Source organism: Ambystoma mexicanum, chromosome 4q (assembly GCF_040938575.1).
Source record: "Ambystoma mexicanum isolate Mex_15411 chromosome 4q, UKY_AmexF1_1, whole genome shotgun sequence".
NCBI lineage: Eukaryota > Metazoa > Chordata > Amphibia > Caudata > Ambystomatidae > Ambystoma > Ambystoma mexicanum.
This window is the reverse complement of record NC_090928.1, coordinates 811,153,001-811,172,424: the sequence shown is the minus strand read 5'-3', so window position 1 is coordinate 811,172,424 and position 19,424 is coordinate 811,153,001.

Genomic DNA, 19,424 nt, shown 5'->3' with positions numbered 1-19,424 from the left:
GGACTGAGATTTCTCTCTGAATGCCCACCAGGAATCACAACATGTGACATCCTTGCACAATATTGTAAGATGCTGACTCAGGTCCAGCCAGACGGTTTTGATGGCCGGAGGATGCCGTGATGGATGTTGCAAGTGCGGTTTCGAGTTCTTCTGGAAGTTTGCGGATTCACCAAGGCTTCTTGAGCACAGTTAGACGAAGCTGACATTACAGCAAGTGGATATGGACGTTTCTATTCCGAGTATTTTTTAATCTTTAGGTTGCTGTGGGTTGATGGGAGATGAAACAAGGTAAATGTTTCTATTCTATACAGTTCCATCGTGCCTCCTCTCTACATCCCTTGCAACACCTGTTCATAAGGGACAGGGTAGCAGGTGGGAAAGGGAAGCTGGTGGCATAACACGACATAACATTAAAGATTGGCAATTTAATTTATGGTGTCTATTTAGTGTTCTGAATGACTTCAAAAACATAGCTTCAGTCGTGTTGCCTATCAGATGTCACTCATAACCGATTTGGAATATGTCCATGTATTACATAGCTACCCCGCTATAATTCTTCATAGTTCATTTATAGCCTAGTTGTGATGGCATGACTGACATCACAGCTGCTCTTTAACGCTTCATTTTGTGATGCCACAAGGCCTGCTGCGTGATTCCTTGCTTGTAAAATAGTACGCTTTGACAATTTACACCCATTAATTGACAAGAACTGTTTATTGTCGAAAGTTTAATGTGTGCACTAAACATACATGAGCAAGAATCTGCATGTTATTACTAATTTTAAAGCACAAAATAAACACTTTTTTTTCAATGCATTTGTTTAAACTGCTTAATCATTTTTTCTGCAACACATAAGAAGCTGCATATTAGCTTCTTTAAAAAGAATGCAAACATATTCTACATTGAATATATGGATCAGAAAATGAAAGATCTCTTACATTAGATTAAGGAATGAAAGGGTATGGCAGTGTGCGGTCATGTAAAATAAGAAACAACATACCCCCTACAACACTTAAAAAGACTATTGAAAGTCACCTCAGACTCATTCCTCTATTTGTTTATGGACCTCTCGGTAACTTGCAATATCCTTTTAACATACGGTAGGAGGTTGTTTATCCCATACATTACAGTTTAGTTGTGACATCCGTACTCACCGTCAATAAGAACATATCATCACTTGTTAACCATTGATTTTTGACATCACAATGCCTGCTGTTAGAGACTGAACAACGTAGAAACCCATCTGCCCATTGAACACTGAATTACAAACATTACTAGACCCCTATTTTTCTTTCTTCTTATATAGCTTTATGGGACACTTTAAAAACATAAATTTAGTAGCTGTTCCCGGCATGACATACAGCATTCTAGCATACTTTAAAGGTCAATATCGGTGGGTAATTCATAGGGTCACTTCTGTCCCCCTTCTTAAATATTGGAATTTCCACCAGTCACTTCCAGGAAGGGTGCATAAGTCCCTGTGACTTATTAATTGTAATTGAAAAAGCTAAATGTATAGGTAACAGTCTTCTTTTGAATTTGAAAGACATATTTCTAACAGGTGGAATGAGAGGTATGCGCAGTATAAGAACGGTATCTAAATTCCATTGATTACATTGACCTCTATGATGTGCCTTTGTAGACGTGCACTTGTCAACCATTGCAGAGTGCCCGTGATGGCATAAGATTGCGTAGTAGCATTATTTGCAGCACCTACTTTCAGTTTTAGCCCATTAAGAGGCATGCATCCTACAGCGTTTTACTCTTTAGAGACTGCAACGTTGAGCCAGTAATTAACTGTTCTTTGATACTGGAACAGCCATGCCATGTGTGAAGAGAAGTGGGGGTGGAAAGAAGTAACTTAAAATGATTCCAAAGGTATGCAATAGTGGATGTTGGAGGTGACCGCGTAGAACAACGATCAATCTGTTTGTTAAAATGATTGCTGTTGTTGAAGTGGAAGGGCACAGCAGAGGGCAACCTAACACTGATGAATTGCATCAGCTGAGTATGGAAACATACCTCAGCATTGTAGATAGATAGATAGATAGATAGATAGATAGATAGATAGATAGATAGATAGATAGATAGATAGATAAGGAGCTATGTTTTGTGGGCACTTCTGGAGTGAGTGCAGGGAATTAAGAGTCTATCTGGATAGTATTGCCTATGTAAAACCAATATAAGCTTGACATCAATTATATTAAACGGATTAAATATTGTTTACAAATATTACAACTACAATCTTTACATTGGCGTTTTTTTGTTTTCAACTGAACAGATTCTGCATTGACCATATGTATAAAAAATGGAAACATGTTTAGCAGCTGAATGAGCAGCAAATTAGTATATTGTAAGACATAAATATCGATCACCTTATGTAAAGGAATAAAGTCACCTCTGAGTTCCACACGCTCCTTGTTCACTTTCAATATTCATATAGCATGATGCTAGATCTTACTTCATCCCATATATCATATGCATTGCATTACAATGATCCATAATAGTGTAATAATCGTATTTTACAGTTTACTGCACCTCACCCAAGGACCACCACTGATTTGACCCACAGACCTAGTGCTTCCCAAGGCCCGTCACTGCCCTCAGGCCCATACACAGCCAACCGGTCCCTGCCCAAAGATACCTCCTAGACTTGAGGCCCATCCCTGCCCTTTGTCAATTCCTCTTGTGAGGTCCATTTCAACTCAGAGGTCCACCCGTTCCCCTAAACCGATCCCTTGTCCAAAGCCCATCCCCATGCTGAAGCCAATCCTTGCTATGAGACCCATCCTCACTCACAGCTTTAAATCCACTTCGAGGAATATCGCCAACCCTGGATCATCCATGCATGTCACTATTGCCATAACTAGGTAAAATGCTGGCTCTTCAAAAATGTCACGCAAAGTTATTTGCATCTCATTGATATTGTTGCTAATCATATTCAAACACACGTTTGTTTAACGTCATGCATCAAAAGTACAGGAAAAGTCCTCGTTACAGGGGAGTTATTTGTATATTGTTTTATTTATGTATAAAACAATCAGCCTGCAGCCCCATGCTTCATATAAGCAAGGAACCCTTCCATGACTTGTAATATCCTCATCATTTGCAGTTTGGGCTACATTGTTCGGTATATTATTAATTAAATTGTAACTCAGAAAAGTAAGATATAGGAAACAAAGTCTGACTTTCAAGAAGAAATAGAAGTACATTCCATACACATAATAGTAATTAAAGCATGTATTGTTATGTGTGGGATCTCTTAAAGCTAATGTCAAATTAAGAGAACCATCACAATGTCCATAGCTAATGAAAAAAAAAAAGAAATGCCGGTTCTGCTATCATTACATATATGAGGGCACGTGTATTCGTTAAGTTGGAAGCAACCTGAACAATAAGGCTGGCAAGTGGTAACCACAAAGTGATATGGCTGGGCATGTGAAGCCAACGTCTTATGCATCAGCACAAAAATCAGGTGGACTGCAAGGATCTGAGACTTAAACCAGTGACAAGGAATGGAACCACTTTCAAATGGACACATCCAAAGTGATTTAATGGAATGCAAATAACGTTTTTACGCCAATTGTTGTTGCCCACATCAAAAGGACTTGCAAAAGCTGCATATAAATAGTGATAAAGAAGCAGATCAAAGTACATTGATAAAGGATGGAGATCCAAAGTGGAAGAGTGCAGACCCCGGAAAGATATATAGAAGTGTAATGATACTCCGAAAATGGGGATCAAAGGGAACCTGATTCAGGAGAGAACAGTTCCGGGGAGGACGTCTTTGACAAAAGAAAATAAGGAAGAGGGAACATTTCTTTATTAATTTGCCATTGTATCCCCTTTAAACCGCTAGTGGTGATTATTTCTCATTAAATGTCAGGATCTTTATTTTAGGCTCCTCTGCTCATAGCGGAACCAGGTATTGCTGGTTGTCACCAATCTCAGACTGCACAAACTCACTGAAAGTGCTGACTTAAGACATTTGGCCAGCCTTAGGATACCAGTGCAAGGACACCTGTCAATGCCACACCAGCCTGAACTGGTTTGCACAATAATCCGTTCATCTGCGGAAGACTTTGCCATGAGGGGGAGACCTATGCCCCTCACCTGAGCAGTTTACGATGATAAAGGCACCAGCGCTGCCATATTTCACCCAAATGTATTGTTCTAGATGAGGCAGGAATCGTGAACTGGAATACCTGGTAAGTGCATTTGGACATTATGGGATCAATTGACTCGAGCGCATTTCAGGAGGGCATCTGCAGATCGGTTCACGTTAGTGGGTTAGGAATGGGCTAATGCTAGGATGCTGTTCGATTGTCTTGCAAGACAGCCTGTAATAAACCCTTTTGCTCATCATCATCTTGTAAGATGAGCAAACCAAGATAATTACTGTTGACATTTACACTAATGGCATAACCCGTGTAATGCCAACAAGAGCAAAATCCATGCAGGGCAGACAGGATATTTATTCTAAAACATGACTTCTAAAAGAAAGATAAACCAGCACTGCATAGCCAATAGGACTGGTTTAATGAAAGCACTAGTGGCGCGGAGGTGCACAGAGCACTATGAAACCCTGGGTGAACAAGAGAAAGGGCAGCCCATTCTGCAGTAGAGCATGCTATAAGGCATTGTTTGTGGGTGTGCAGTGTTGAAGACGTTCGAGAAAAACTGGTAGGTACTGAGGTCACTTCTTTAAAATGTTTAAGAACACTCGTAGAAACATGGAAAGGTAAGTGTGTCAAATTGACTTCTTCCCTGTAGGAGTTCAAGGATCAGTAGAGTCTAAAGTGCCTACTCAGCCCTCACACTTCTACAAACATAGAGTCAACACAATCATAAAGGTAAAACAGACATAGTTACGAGATTTACCTCCTTCACCTTTGTTGAATTGTGGGCTGAGGGAAGACTTTAAGTTCCCTTCCCTGTACCAGTCTAATCGTTTCCAGTCTCTATCTGCCGCCACCACTGCTTCTATTTCTGCTCTGCTATGGTTTTCACTCTCCCATGTTCCTCCTCCTCCTCTTCCTTTCTCAGAACTTACAATGCCCCACCGAGTCCACCTGCTTTTGCCCATTCCCGGTCTTTCCACTCAATTCCACCTCTTTCCAGTCTATTTGTCTCTTTTCGACTCACTGCTTCTGCATGTCTGTGTCCCTCCTGCTCATTGTACACTCCTTTCCATATTCACCGACTCCAATCCATGCTGCTTCAACTTTCCTCTTTCCTACTGCCACAGTGGCATTGAATGGAGGGTGCTTAAATAGAGCCAATGACCTATCACCAGGGACGGAAATAATGATCTATCTGCATTCAACTGTGACACATTAAGATGGGCTCCTCAAATTCAAATTATCCTTCACATCTCTTTCTGGTTGTTGCATGCTTCCTGGAACGACTCTATGGACCAAACCCACAAGAGAGTTGTCTGCTATATCTTGGAGCCATGACCTTTCCTGCATTGGTTGACTGTGGTTTCTTTCTCAGTGCCCTATAGTTGGTTGCCCACAATCTCTGTCTCACTGGTGATCAATATTCCAAAATTTCAGGGATTGGCACAGGGAAGTAAATGGTGGTCCTACATGAGTGAAAAACGATTAATGAATATTTGCTGACTTGAGGCAGATAATGCTGTCTTTACTGGGCTCTCTTGTGCATGATGCAGGTGGCACCTAGATTGTGATAGTGAGCTTCCCGCACATTTATGTTTAGTTACAGGTACGTATTCTTTACGTCAATGGAATCGTACCAGAGTTTGGTGGGGGGATGACAGTTTCTGAAACCAAGGTCTTAAAATATTGTTTTACATGGTAGGTGATCGGGCAATGGTTAAGGTCCAGGTTGATGGTGTGAGCACCATAGGCTACAGGCAAGGCTGGGAACCCTGGCGACCTCCCATTTGCCTGTTGATGGCCCAACTCGTGTAGCATGGAATGGCAACCAAGCCTCATGTACTTCCTCTTCCAAGCCAATAACCCTAAACATTGGTATTCATCACAATACACATTAGCCTACCATTCATAATCTTGCCACATCAGACACTGTGCGATGAACTATACTATATCTCCTCTTCATTGTATGTACCACTAATTTACAATGTAATCACACCTCCACCCTAGTAGGGTGGATCCTTCAGGACCTTATTGGACCTCTCTATGAGTTTATTCCTTTCTGGTGGTAGATGGTGACTCTATAATGCTTATTGCCACTTGACTCCTAGTACTCCCTCATCCCTCTCTAGTAGAATTAGTCACCATTTTTTGCCATAATGTATTCAGCCATACCTATTTACAGAACATGTGCTGCAGGACCCCTATTACTATAGAAGACATCTGCTGGTCCTGGAAACAAATCCATGTCCTCTTAATAAACTGTTGCTAGTAGCTAAATACTTTATGTATGGGACGCAGTATGTCAATCACTACTTAGTTCCATGTAGATTTTGTTAATTGCACTTGCTGCACGGGGGGGGGGGGGGTAGTGTGCAGCATTGCTTTGCTGTCCCTGCACTTACCACAACTTATCATTAATTGGGTTACATAACTATCTATAAATCACGACAGATATTCACTGAATAATAAACTGGTGGTGACTTTGACTCTGAATTGCCTTGCATTAGTAGAATTCTATGTACAAGCACCTCTTCCACATGGGGTGGGGATTTTCAAATCCCTGAAAATCACCCCTCCTTCCCGAGATCTTTACCTGACTATATGATTATTATGCCTCCTCCTCTTCCTTTCTTTTGGGCTGTTCCCATTCAACATTCTCACTTTCTGATGCACCTCATCATGTTCTTCAGCTTAGAACCAGTCCTATTCTGTGATCTAAACCCACATAAATTCACTCTGGCCCCCATTTCCTATGGTAATACATGATATACTTCCATGCCTGTTAATTACTTCTTTCCCCCTAAATCAGTTGGTAACCTGTAACATTATTCAGCTATCATATTATTCTTGTTGGGTACATACTATCCACCGTTAGCATGCACCTTTGTTGTATGGACACCAAATGAAAAAAGTGGGGGATAATCTATTTGAAATATCTGAAATGGGTGTTGCTATAATATTGACAATGTATGATCAGTTGTCAACTCAAAAGTATCACCATGCAAGTGTTACCAAAACATTTTTTAGAACTAGAGACATGCCAGTGTCTCCCTTTCTATTTTTGAACATTTGAACATTTGCATCAAGCTTCATTAAGCACCCTGGAGGCATATTATTTCTGCCGTAGCCTTTGGGACAACATTTCACCAGGGCCACACAAGTGGGCATGGAACATTAATCAACTCATGTTTTTTGGTTAAAATTCTGGTCGTGGTGTAATTTTCAATTTAAGCCTAGGACAATGACCCTCATTACGAGTTTTCCGGTACAGTAACAATGGTACCGGTAAGCTTGCCGGTTTCGTTGTTAGTGTACCAGCAAACTACGAGTTCTGCTTGCAGGTGCCTTTGCAGCCACCAGGTCTGACTTGGTGGCTGTACTGGCACCCATGAGCAGAACATGACAGTAGCACTGGTACCATTATTAACGGTACTGGTGCTACCACCTTCCCCATTCCAATTGAGCCCAAGGGGCTCAAATGGGAATGGGGATGAATTTTTTCCACCGCCTAGAAAAGGGCAATTATAGGGACCAGCAAGGTCATAATAACCTAGTAATTGCCCTTTTCTGGGTGCCGGAAAAAAATGAATAGCAGTGGCAGCCGTGCCTGTGCTACAGGCACGGCTACCGCCAGCCTCGTAATGAGGCCCATTGTGTCCCCTTATTGAAGACTTGGGGGCATCATCAATAGCTTAAACATATTTAGATTTTGGTGTATCCCCTGCATACAAAGTATGCCCCAGGTTGTCTAGTAAGTGTTAGACTACTCTGTTGCAGGATCAGACATAAACTGCTCAACATCTGCTTGTGATCACCTCTCATTACATTGAGTACAGGAATGCCATTCTGAAAGAAAACCACCTCTGATTTCCTCTGAAACCATTTGATCATAATGCTCTGAAAATCTGAGGGATCCAAGGCAACTAAAAGAGCATGTTCCAGAAACTGTACACTCTTGTGAAAATCTTAGCTACTGCAACAACACCTATTTTATATCACGCAAACTCCACTGAGTCTTTGTATAATATTAGCTTTTGTTGTGTAGAATGAATATCACGGATGGAATACCATTCCACCAGACTTATCATCACCATAATTCGGAGAAGGGGAAGGACACAGAGAAAAATGTTGGTGTTCAAAATAGACTTCTGACTACTTCTTTCTCAGCACTTTTAATGATACACATTCTGATGCTTCCAATTCCCCTCTGATACCCGCCTCATGCATTTTGTTTAGCATCATTTACATTATTTCTCTTGAGTGTGAGTATTGGCCTCACATTGTTCTCTACTGGAAATGCCACCCTTTTCTTTGTATTCACTGTTCAAAACCTTTTAAATAGCTAAGCCGACCTGTAAATACCTCATGGAAGTGATTGATAAGATTTGTTCGCACATCTCTTTCATCACATGTTATGCCTTGCAATATATTTGGGTTTATTGCACAGCCCAGAGTGATGCTCAATGGATCATGGTGCCACCATCCTAAGAGGGCAGAATGTAGCTTTGCTAAAAATATATCTTGCTGTGTGCCTTTCTTCCTTTAAATTCCAAAAGTGTGGCACAATTAACAAGAAGGCCCATGCAGTCCCTGGTGTATCCCTTGGGATGTATGTCCTATGGTTTAGCTTTACTCAGAAAATACACACAAAGTGTAATGCTTTCTAGATGACGTAAGCCTGTAGGTGCCAAGGGTGGTGATGTGTGATTCCTTACCAATAGGACCCTCAAATCTGGCCCTTTACCCATGTCTGACATCATCTTTCCTCTTTATCATATGCCACTATTCATCTACTCCTCCCTACTCTTTTCATTGTTCTGGCTCTCTATCAATCCTATGCTCCTTCCAACTCTCTTTGCACTGACCTGACCCTTCTCCTAGAATTACTTATTTCCAACAGCCCCATTGTCATATTGGGGGATTTTAACCTTCTCAATCCCTCTGCCACTGCCTGCCTTGAGCTTAATTTGCTCACTATTTGACCACTGGCACTACCCCCTGCATGAGCAGGCACCCACTCTTGTGGGAACACAGTTGATGGTGTCTTTCTTTCTAAATCACTCAACTTATGATGTCTCCATTGACCACTCTTCCTCTGATCATTCAACTATTAACTTAAACATCTCAGTACCTCCACCTTCTAATCCTCATCTCCCTTCTTCAAACACTAAGAGAACATTAATGCAGAACGCTCTTGCCCTATTCATGACTCATCCATTGACCATGATTTCTCTCATTTTCACTGTGCACTTATGAATTAATTTGACCAACACTATCCTGGTTGCACATTCACACCTTTCTGTACCCCGCCTTGGATCCCCTCTAAAATTCAGACCCTCAAACACAAACATACACTCCACAGACACAAACATACACTGTGACCTTCATCATGACAACATTGGTGAAAATTACGGACACCTACCGTACTCCTAGAATACAAAAATGTGCTTTCTGCCCTACCCTCTATAATGGACTCTACCACATTCTGCTAATTCACAAACCTAATCTCCTTCCTTTGCAGTCACACCCACAAACTTTCATCTATCTTTCAAACTTTGCTGACACCTTCCAAGCCAATATCCATCGCTGCCTCCCTTCTTGTAATAGCTTTGCTTACTACTTTTCCACTAAAATCACTAACATTTTTGAAACTCTCCCATCCCTCCTCAATCTCCCTCTCCATCCCTCCTGTGCAATATGTCTACTAACTATTTTACTGTAGTTTACCTCTCCCCTACCTCTCCTATTAAATTAGCACCCACCCTTGACTGTGTCAATCCACCTTGCACACCTATCAACATTTGCTCCCCAAACTGTCAAAGACTTAGGGGTCATTATGAGATAGGAGGTAACCATGCCGCTATTATCAGCATGGCTACCCCCTTACCGGGTACCGGGTACCGGGTCCCTTGAATGAGGAATTACCAGGCCATTCCGACCTTGGAGAGTCTGGTAATTCCACATTCAAGGAACCCAGACCCTGAACATCCCCATTCCCATTTGAGCCACATAGGGCTCAATGGGAATGGGGTGCATGCTAACAATGGCCTGTTAATAACGGGCCCATTGTTAGCATGCTGGGCTGCTTGCTGGACCTGCTAAGGCCACCTGGTAAAACCAAACATCCTTAGTGGGTCCCGTGAGCAGTACTCGTAATGAGGTGGTAAGGGGTTGACGGCTCCGGCACCTTTAATGGTGCCGTTAACCCCTTACCGCCAGGGTCGGAATGACCCCCTTAGTCTCAGACACTTGTCCTTATCTCTCTAAGCTCTTCAACTTCTATCTCTCTGCTGGACTCTTCCCAGCATCATTCAAATGTACAACTGCCTTACTCCTACTGAAGATCCAAACATCCCAGCAAACTATAACCAGTGTCTCACATTCCCCATGATTCAACAGTCATTGTGCAGGTGGTTTTTGACCAGAAGGATAATGGACTTGTAGACCCACTTCAATCTGGCTTCAGTAGTAAAGATTCCATAGAGATGAGACTCATGTTGTGAGGAATTGTCACCTGGAAAGGGTGTAGAAGCCCTGGCTTCTTAAATGTGTATAAATGATTAAAATGATGCAGGTAATTCCATCTCGGAATTGGAATTCTGCTGATCATATTCGCCTTTCATAAACACCATGCCAAAAGCATGGTGTACCTGTGTGCTGCTGAATCAGTATCCTGATCTGCAGCACCTGCTCTACCATGCCCTGGCTCTGGCACTTCTGTGGCCACCTCTATCCCCTCCTTCTCTGCCTTTCACCTGTTCTTTCCAGGCAAGGCTTCTAGGCATGTCCGAACTATGAAAGTCTTGTCAAAACAGGTTCTCCCCTGTTCGTCTAAAACCATCAAGAACCACATTGACACCCTGGCTCCTACTTCGGCTGACTTCTGCAACGACTCCTTCACCACTGGAGTCTTCCCTTCCTACCTGAAGTACTCCCTTATGCATTTTTGTAACTGGAGGGAAGGGCCCTTGAAGTGTCAGAGCAGAGGGCTGTAGAGAACAAAATACACAAGTGGGTTCACTCTGACAACTAGATTTAGAGGGGGTACTCTTTTTTTGAAGTACACATTAAGTTATTTAGTCATGTCACAGGTATTCAATCATGTGTAATAAAGGTGAAACCTAAACACAAATAGAATTAAAGATTCACATATTCACATATGGTAAAGTTGCATTTATTAATTATGCATCTCAACATAGAGGGATTAGTAACCCAAAGTATTTAGTTTTTTATCAAAGGCTTTTGCAATGTTGTAAACCTTTGCATTTAAATTTGTAAATTCGAAAAAGTTTTTTCACAAATATAGTTCCATTTTGGTGCTTTGGAATTGAATAGTGACCACCACCTATTAGTGACAAGTGATAGTAGATTTTATCTATATAAACATGGTCGACCATGTGTTAGGTCACCCGAAAGCCTGGCTACAGAAAACCAATAGCTTTTCAAATTTATTGTTGTCAATATTGGTTGTAATATTTTCTAAAAAAAAAGCCAAATTCACTCCCACTGTTACCATACCCAAACAGTGTTCTGGACCAAGCATATTGCGTTTTATCAAATGAAATGCAAACAAATTTTGAGTGTCTTCAGCCAATGGCATACACCAGTGCCCAGATGTAAGATCTAATGTGGTAAACACCTTTGACCCATGCACCTGAGCGAGGCCTTGATCAATATATGGGAGTGGCCATCTAGACACTGGTGCCCTTTTATTTAATTCTCTCAAGTCTGCACACAAACGCCATTGGTTTTAATACGCCCAAAATGGGAATGTTTGAGGTACTATGAATGGGTCTGATAATTCCTCTGGATTCTAAATTCTTAATTATCTTTGCCAGTGACACCAAACATGGCAACCGATATTGGCGCACAAATACCGGATTTCTACCATATCCCTCTGGTAATGTGGCAACATGCAAATCAGTTAGGCCACAATCATATGCATCCTTGGCAAAAACCTACTTAAATTCCATAAATATTTTTCTCAATTCACTCCTGTCCTCTTCACTTTCACATGCATCTGCTGACAGAATCTGCTCCTCTACCTTTTTTGATAATTCTGGAAAATACTCCAATGGAGGAAACGCTGTGCTTTATTCTAACTGTGTGGCTGTATCTCTTTGCAGAGTTGCCACTTTTAAATATTTTGGAATATCAGCCTCCACTTCAATAGGCAGAATTTCTGTTTCACCTTCATTTAAATCAAATGATATGCAATTCTCCTGGTGTCAGCACACTCTCTCATTGGAATTATAATGATACATAGACTGAACTTTGAATATCCCTTTAGGTTGAGAGTCCATTGACTCTGGAAACACACCCTGTGCATCTACATATCTCTCAGGGATGTTCCCAATCACTATATCGTTGAAATCTGCAGTGTAATGTGATTTTTGTATTGTCATTCCTAACACAGAATTTTCCTCCAGGTAAATGTCTGGACATCCTTTATTATCTACCATGATTTTTTTCACAGGTACATTCTCAATCTCCACCAATGATGTATAGTCACACTCCAGCCTGTGCTGCTTCACAGATTCATTTAAGCATACAAATGCATCAGAATCCTTCATTTGATGCCCAATTGTATGCTTTAGTGTTATAGTGATTTGTCTGTTGAACGCAGGAATGGTAACTTCCTTTTTCACTTTTATTTCAATTGCATATGGCATCAATTGCGCACAATGATACGCCTATCTTTTGTCTTCAAATTCAGGTGCAGGTCCTCCTAGTCGGGACCGAACTTTTTGGTTAAGGAAATCCAACACCATACACATTCTGTGCATAATGCCCTTTCCTAAATGAAAATCATCCTGTGCCCCACTCACTATCCACACATTGTGGAATATGATTTTTTGCCAATGGTAATTTTTAGCATGCACCTTCCTGCAATTCTATTTTCAAAGTCTGGTTTGTCCAACCCAGAAATGTGTGAATTTTTCATTCTGAATTTTGGGATATCCTCCATTTCCATTATTCTCTGAAGTAGTTTCCCATTAATAAACCTCCTTTCCTGTTCAACTGCTAACATGGCTTTTACCGTTTCAGAATTATCATTTATACCAATATGGATCCATGGCTGCTTATCTCCCATGTGTATTTCAGAAAGGGTTGTGGTATGTTTTTCTGTGGTTGCCTCAGGGATAATGTTCTGCTTGCACTTCCCCTCTTTTAGGTAAAAGCACAATGACTGTTCATCTAATTCAGTCTGCCATTTCTTCCTAGGAGCCAAATAGATCTGTATGAATTGTTTCTCTTTTTCACTTTGCATTTCATCCTGACACATCAGGATAACAGTGACCCTAGACACACAGCTGTTTTGAAGATACACCTCCACTACATCATTTGATTTAGCAACAGTATGGCAGTCGTTTAAACTGCTGTTGTGTGACTTTACCTTTTTTGGCCTTAATGGTTTTTTTGTAAGAGACCACGGAACACCATTTACTCCTTCAATAGGGGGCGACAAACTTTTCTGGCAATCTGTTGCCATCAAGAATGGAATTTCACCGATAGATGTGATCAATACTTCCTGTCTCATTCTGTGTTTTCCTATCTTTATGTAAAACCTCAGTGACACCTTCGATAGGTACCTCCTCACCATTGAAATTATGTACTGGTCCTTCATTTTTGTCCTTCATTTGGTTTCACTCTGATGTGATTTGTTGGGGATCTCACTTCATTGATACTTTTTACCAATTCTTTGGACATGATCGTGGCCTGTGCACCTGTGTCAATCATTGCAAATGTATTGCACTTCTCTTTCACAGTAATGGGAGCATAATACCTATCCTCAACTTCTTCCAATAGACAAAGAAAGTGTGAATTTCTGCTGATTTCAGGACTCACTTTCCTCAACCCCTTCTCACTTTTTCCAAGCACAGAGGCAAGTGAAATTATATTTTTACCTCCTTTTTTGGCCCATCTCATCTCAGGAATCTTTGTCTGTCTTGTCACGTTCAGACAACAGACAAATGGAGTGTAGCCAATGTTCGCCCCTCTGTTCGGGGACCGTCACCATTTACACTGCAGTTCTTCAACTGAACATGCTCATAAACATAACATGATAACTTGTCATTTACTGACTGTGAGCACCTATTTGCATCTGGCATGGTATCAGTCTTTTTAGACTCTTGAAATATATGTGGCTCAAAGTCCTCTTCAGGTGAATGGCCTGTACCCTCCATTTTAGTACTCATGTTTCCTGTTTGCATTTTATAGGCAGTTTGAGTATCTAGGGACAATGTTTTAACAGTCAAACCTTCTTCTTCATCAGTTGTGTTATCATAACATGTGATGTCTTTTTTGATTCTGTCTCTCTGCTCTTTTGGAAGTTCTTGTTTATTTTCTCTGTTCTTCTTTTCATTTGCACACACTTTGATAGTTTTATCTAATGCTAAATTAAACTGAACTTCCTTTTTAGGTGCAGTTGTATCCCCTGCCTCATTTTATTTAGTAGGCATCTTCATGTTTAAATCAGCAAGCAATTTAGGACCGTTACACAAAACTGGTTTATGGGATCCTGTATCTTTATCATTGCAGGTGCCATTAGCATTTGGTCACTTATTATCAGAAGACACCAGATTGCTTCTGTGACCTTCTGCACCCTCATTTAATAGCTGTTTTTGAACTGCACAAAGTTCGACAACATTTTGACTTGGGCCTCAATGAACTGAAATCTGTCCATCTCCCTAGAATCCTCGCTTTGCAGCCTGGGTCGGTATTGGTTACTGTCACCCTGGTTAAATATGTTCTGGTATCTCTCAGGAGATTGATTTCTATTTGAGTTGTTTCTGAACTCTTGATTCATGGAAGGTGAAGAACGTGGTGTGATCATTCTTTGGTTGTGATCCACTGGTGGTGGTGATTGATTAAAGTGGCACAGGTTATAGTTCATGTTTTGTCTTTCATTTTGCGGGAAATGTCCCCTATGCTGATTTCCAGTTTCAATGAACCGATCCACATATTGTGGTCTGTTCTGATTACCATATACCATAGCATGGGGGTTAAACTTGCTTTGCGCTCCCAATGTCTGGTAGGAACTATTGTTTCTTTTATCTTGATTTTGTCTCTGATTGTTATACATGCCTGACATATCGGGCCAGTATCCCACCCTGGGGCTGTCTCCGATGTACCTAGGATGAATGTAACTCTTGCTATTGCTCAGATCATGTGACTGAAATGTCGGCATTTGGGATGGCAATCTCTGTGGTGTGCCTCTCTGGTCCGATGTCATATTATTTCTGACCGGAGTTTGGGCTGATTCAAGATACATTTTAGCAGATCGTATCTCTATTAACGTTGATGAGGAGTCTTTAGATCTTTACTTTTTTCTTTCTCTCTCCCTCTACACTTTGACAATATAAGACTTCATATAGTTTAGTGCCTTGATCTACGATCCATTCAAGGGACTTCTTGTGATCAAACTCGCAAATTAACTGTGATATAATATCGTTTTTGTAAGCCATAAAAGTAGGCTTAAACTCAGTTGAATTAGGACTCAAGGATACATCAAAGTGAGATAATGCTCTTTTTAATTCTTGGAGAAATTGGTAGGTTAACCCCTTTGGCTTGGTTGTCATGGTATATGCAGCAGTCTTTGCATTCTGCAGTGACTGATATGGTGATAAATGGTGAATAACCTCCTTTTCAAATTCTTCCCATGACATATTTTCTTGTTCACTGAGGCCTATTATGATGCTCGCTGTGGCCCCATCAAGATCTACGTGAAAGTATTGTCTATATTGTTTCTTGGGTATTTTTAAGTCTTTAAATATATCATGCACTGGTTCCAGGTGATCCTCTATACAACACTTACCTCCCTTTTTGAACGGCTTAATCAAAGCCTTGACAGATTTCATTATTTCGCTAGGGCTACTTAGTGCTATATTTCAAGTTGCATTATTCTGTTGTTCATTCCTCTTCTTAGGTGTATGGGACTGGTGGCAACCACCAGTGGGTGAGTCTAATCCCCCAACTGCGTTACAACCAGGCCCAGCCACTGGTACAGCCAATGGGATAGTATTCCCTCGTATAGAGGTGGGGCTAATGTCAATTCCATTGAATGTGGTGCCTTGTTGTTTTTCCTGAGATTTAAAATGACATATTTGCTGTTCCAAATCGTTGCACTTTTTATGGAGTCAGATTGTCTCCTGAAACAAATAAGTATTCTCATCGCCCATATTACTGATCACATTCTGCATCTCACTCAGCTGCATTTGACATTGATTAAACTCTTTGTCCCTTTTGTCCCTTTCCTGGAACATTTTAGCTATTTGTTGTTCAATAGGTTGGAGCTCACTTTCTTTCTCCATAATATCTCTCTAGAGAGTTTGCATCTCTAAGATAACTTCCTCTTTGTCTTGACTGATGTCGCTTATCAACACTTGAAGGTGTTTTAGTTCTTGTTCAATGACTTCAAAAAGCTTCCTTCTCTGAGATAGTTGAGTGTCAAATTCATTGCATTCTGATTGCATTTCTTTTTGACATAACTATAGTTCTGATTTTAACTTTTTCCCCTGCTCATTAGCTCCATCTAATTTGATTTTTAGTCTGCTAATTAACTAAGCATAACTTTCCAGCATCCTTAAAGATCTATTTAAAATTAACCATATCTTGGCACAGAGCCTTATCCAGCAGTCTCTCTCAGAATGTTTGTCAGTAGCTCGAAATAATCTCAGAAGACACACCTGAATTATACTGCCCTCTTCAAAAATGCTGTTCAGTGGTTCTTTCTGCTCTTCTCCACAAATGTGGTCATGCCACTGGATGGCATTGTCTGATGACCACACCCCATGCACATATCATTTTGCCTCTAGGTATTTCACCAGTTCTGGAAATGTGGCCTCAATTTGAGACATATTGATATAATGGCAGCACTGTTCTAATCTCACAGAATTAATTCCCTTTAATGCACGGATGCTGAGTGGAACATACTTGCAACGCCCAGTACCTGTTTTACAGTCTGCTCCCGGCCAAAACACCAATTAATGTCAGAGGTTTTGTCTTGGGGGCTACTACCTAATTTGGCGGTAATTTTGTATTGTGGTATTTTGGGTGTTAAATTGGCATTACCTTATTTTTGGTGGTAATTCAGTGGTAAGCAAATGGTTTACACTACCTCATATGATAAGACATAACCTTCTCCCTTTTATAACTATGATACACTTTGGGCTGACAGTATACATCCACCCAGGCTTAGCACATTTATAAGGGAAGCCAGTAATATCACAAATAATGTCAATTATTGCATATAGATGGTACCAATGACTTATCTACACCAGAGGCCAATGCCCTCGGTGGGCTCTGTTCCCCCTTTAGCATGCAGCGTGGAATACATTCATACCAACCCACAAACCTTCTAGCTTGCATATATATTCCCCCTTTTCTCTGACTTTACCTCCTGCAGTAAATAAAGTGGTACATATTTTCTCATGGTGGTGCAACCACAAGAACCTCCTATGTATCTCCCTGCACTGAAATAGTGACCATCAGACATATGAAATAAAAAAGAAAACAATACACCCACTTTGCTTCTGCTTTTGCAGTTATTATTTCAGTAATATCTGATTATGAAACAATAAGAAATAAGATAATACATTTCATGATGACACATGTATAAGCTCTTACTCACAGATCAGCACCACAGCAGTTATCAAAGAGACGAAATATACATGTGCATTGTAAAACTTTGTCTTCCTTTTCCCTTCAGTTCTCCATGTGCAAAATATCACAATTACCTAATCTTGTCTAAACAGTCACGGAGAAAACTGGCAGTCACCCAACCCTCTCCTCAATTTTACAAATACTTACATAAGGACTTGACATAGCTGTTTTAGCTGTGCGACCCCTCCTTGCTCCTGCCTACACTGAAGCTGTCCCAAGCCACACGATCCCTGGTGCTCAAAAGAGATGGCCTTGGGCTTCCAGGCAGATAGGACTGCATCCCCTCTGCAGCTAGCAGCAAAAGCCAGCACCCAGCCGAAGTACAGGAAAGAAGGAAAAAACCCAGCCTTTCTGTTCAACCCCCTATTTAATCAATCTGCCTGTCAATAAAGAGTAGCACTGCCTCCCCCTTGACCTATCTGAACACCTCCTAGGCTTCTGACTCCGCTGACCAATCACCCACAAGAGCATGCATCAACTTATTTCCTGCACACTGAAGAGATTTTAGAATGCACAAAAGACAGTTCATTTTTTTTTTCTTCGACCGTGCATATCTCTCTTCGATGGAAAAACACTAAAACAGAATGTCCATCCATGTTCATTGACATTGCGTGGCAATATTAATCAGGAGAACTAATTAATTAGTGGGGAGTTGTTAATAGGGAAATGAGTTAGTTACCATAGGTCATTTTCAAAAAGCACTTTTACACAGATTTCTCATAATCCATATACATAATGCACTTTGTATTCACTGTTTTTTTCTGCATTCTGCTTTGTCAGGGAAGGCCTAAACACTGTTATAATGAACCAATGTGACATCTCACCTGCTTCATATCATTTCCCATCAATTTTCTGCATTTAGACTAATCCCACTAAAATGCTGACCTGTATCCCTAATCTGCTTATCCCACGTGCACCCATTTTCATTTTAAAATGACTGTTATCGGCAAACGTTTTGTTAGCTTACATTGAAAACACTGTCATCTGTATTTGCACCCATTTTGTTGCTTTAAAAATGATAACAAATCAATGCAATGCCATATATCCCTACAGGTGTTATGTTTTAGGAGATGTGTGAGTAGGTAGCTGATATAGGTGGGAGTATGGGACAGAGTCAGAGAAGTCCTTGTGCAGGTGGGGTCCTTGCAGGACAGGTGGGGTCTGGTTTCTAAGGTATCAGGAGGCCTGCCATGTTGGATTTTAGGCCAATTTACAGGATGCGTTTGTGAAAGTACTGGAAGCAGCCCTAAGGTGGAACGGCGACTCTTTCCAGTTGTCCCCCATTTCCTCCCCCAGAGAGAAGTTATGCTGTAATTGTAAATGGTAGTTAATAAACTCTTGGTGACGATGTAGTAGGTCACGTGTTTAGGGGATTCTCTTCAAAATAAGGTGTGATCAATAGGGTAAAGGAGTGTAGGGGATAATTAGAATTGTATGTAGGTGTTAGCCAATGGGTAGTGTGGGATCATGCTCTCATCTTTATTATGCATTGTTTTGTTAATTGTGTGGTTTTCTATTATAAAAGATGTAACTTCTTTGGTTGGGGAAAGCTCCATGTTAGATCAGTTCTTTGGGACTGAATGATACCTTTTGCATGTAGTAAAACTTTGTTTTCTTTGCCTATTTGGCCAATTTTGC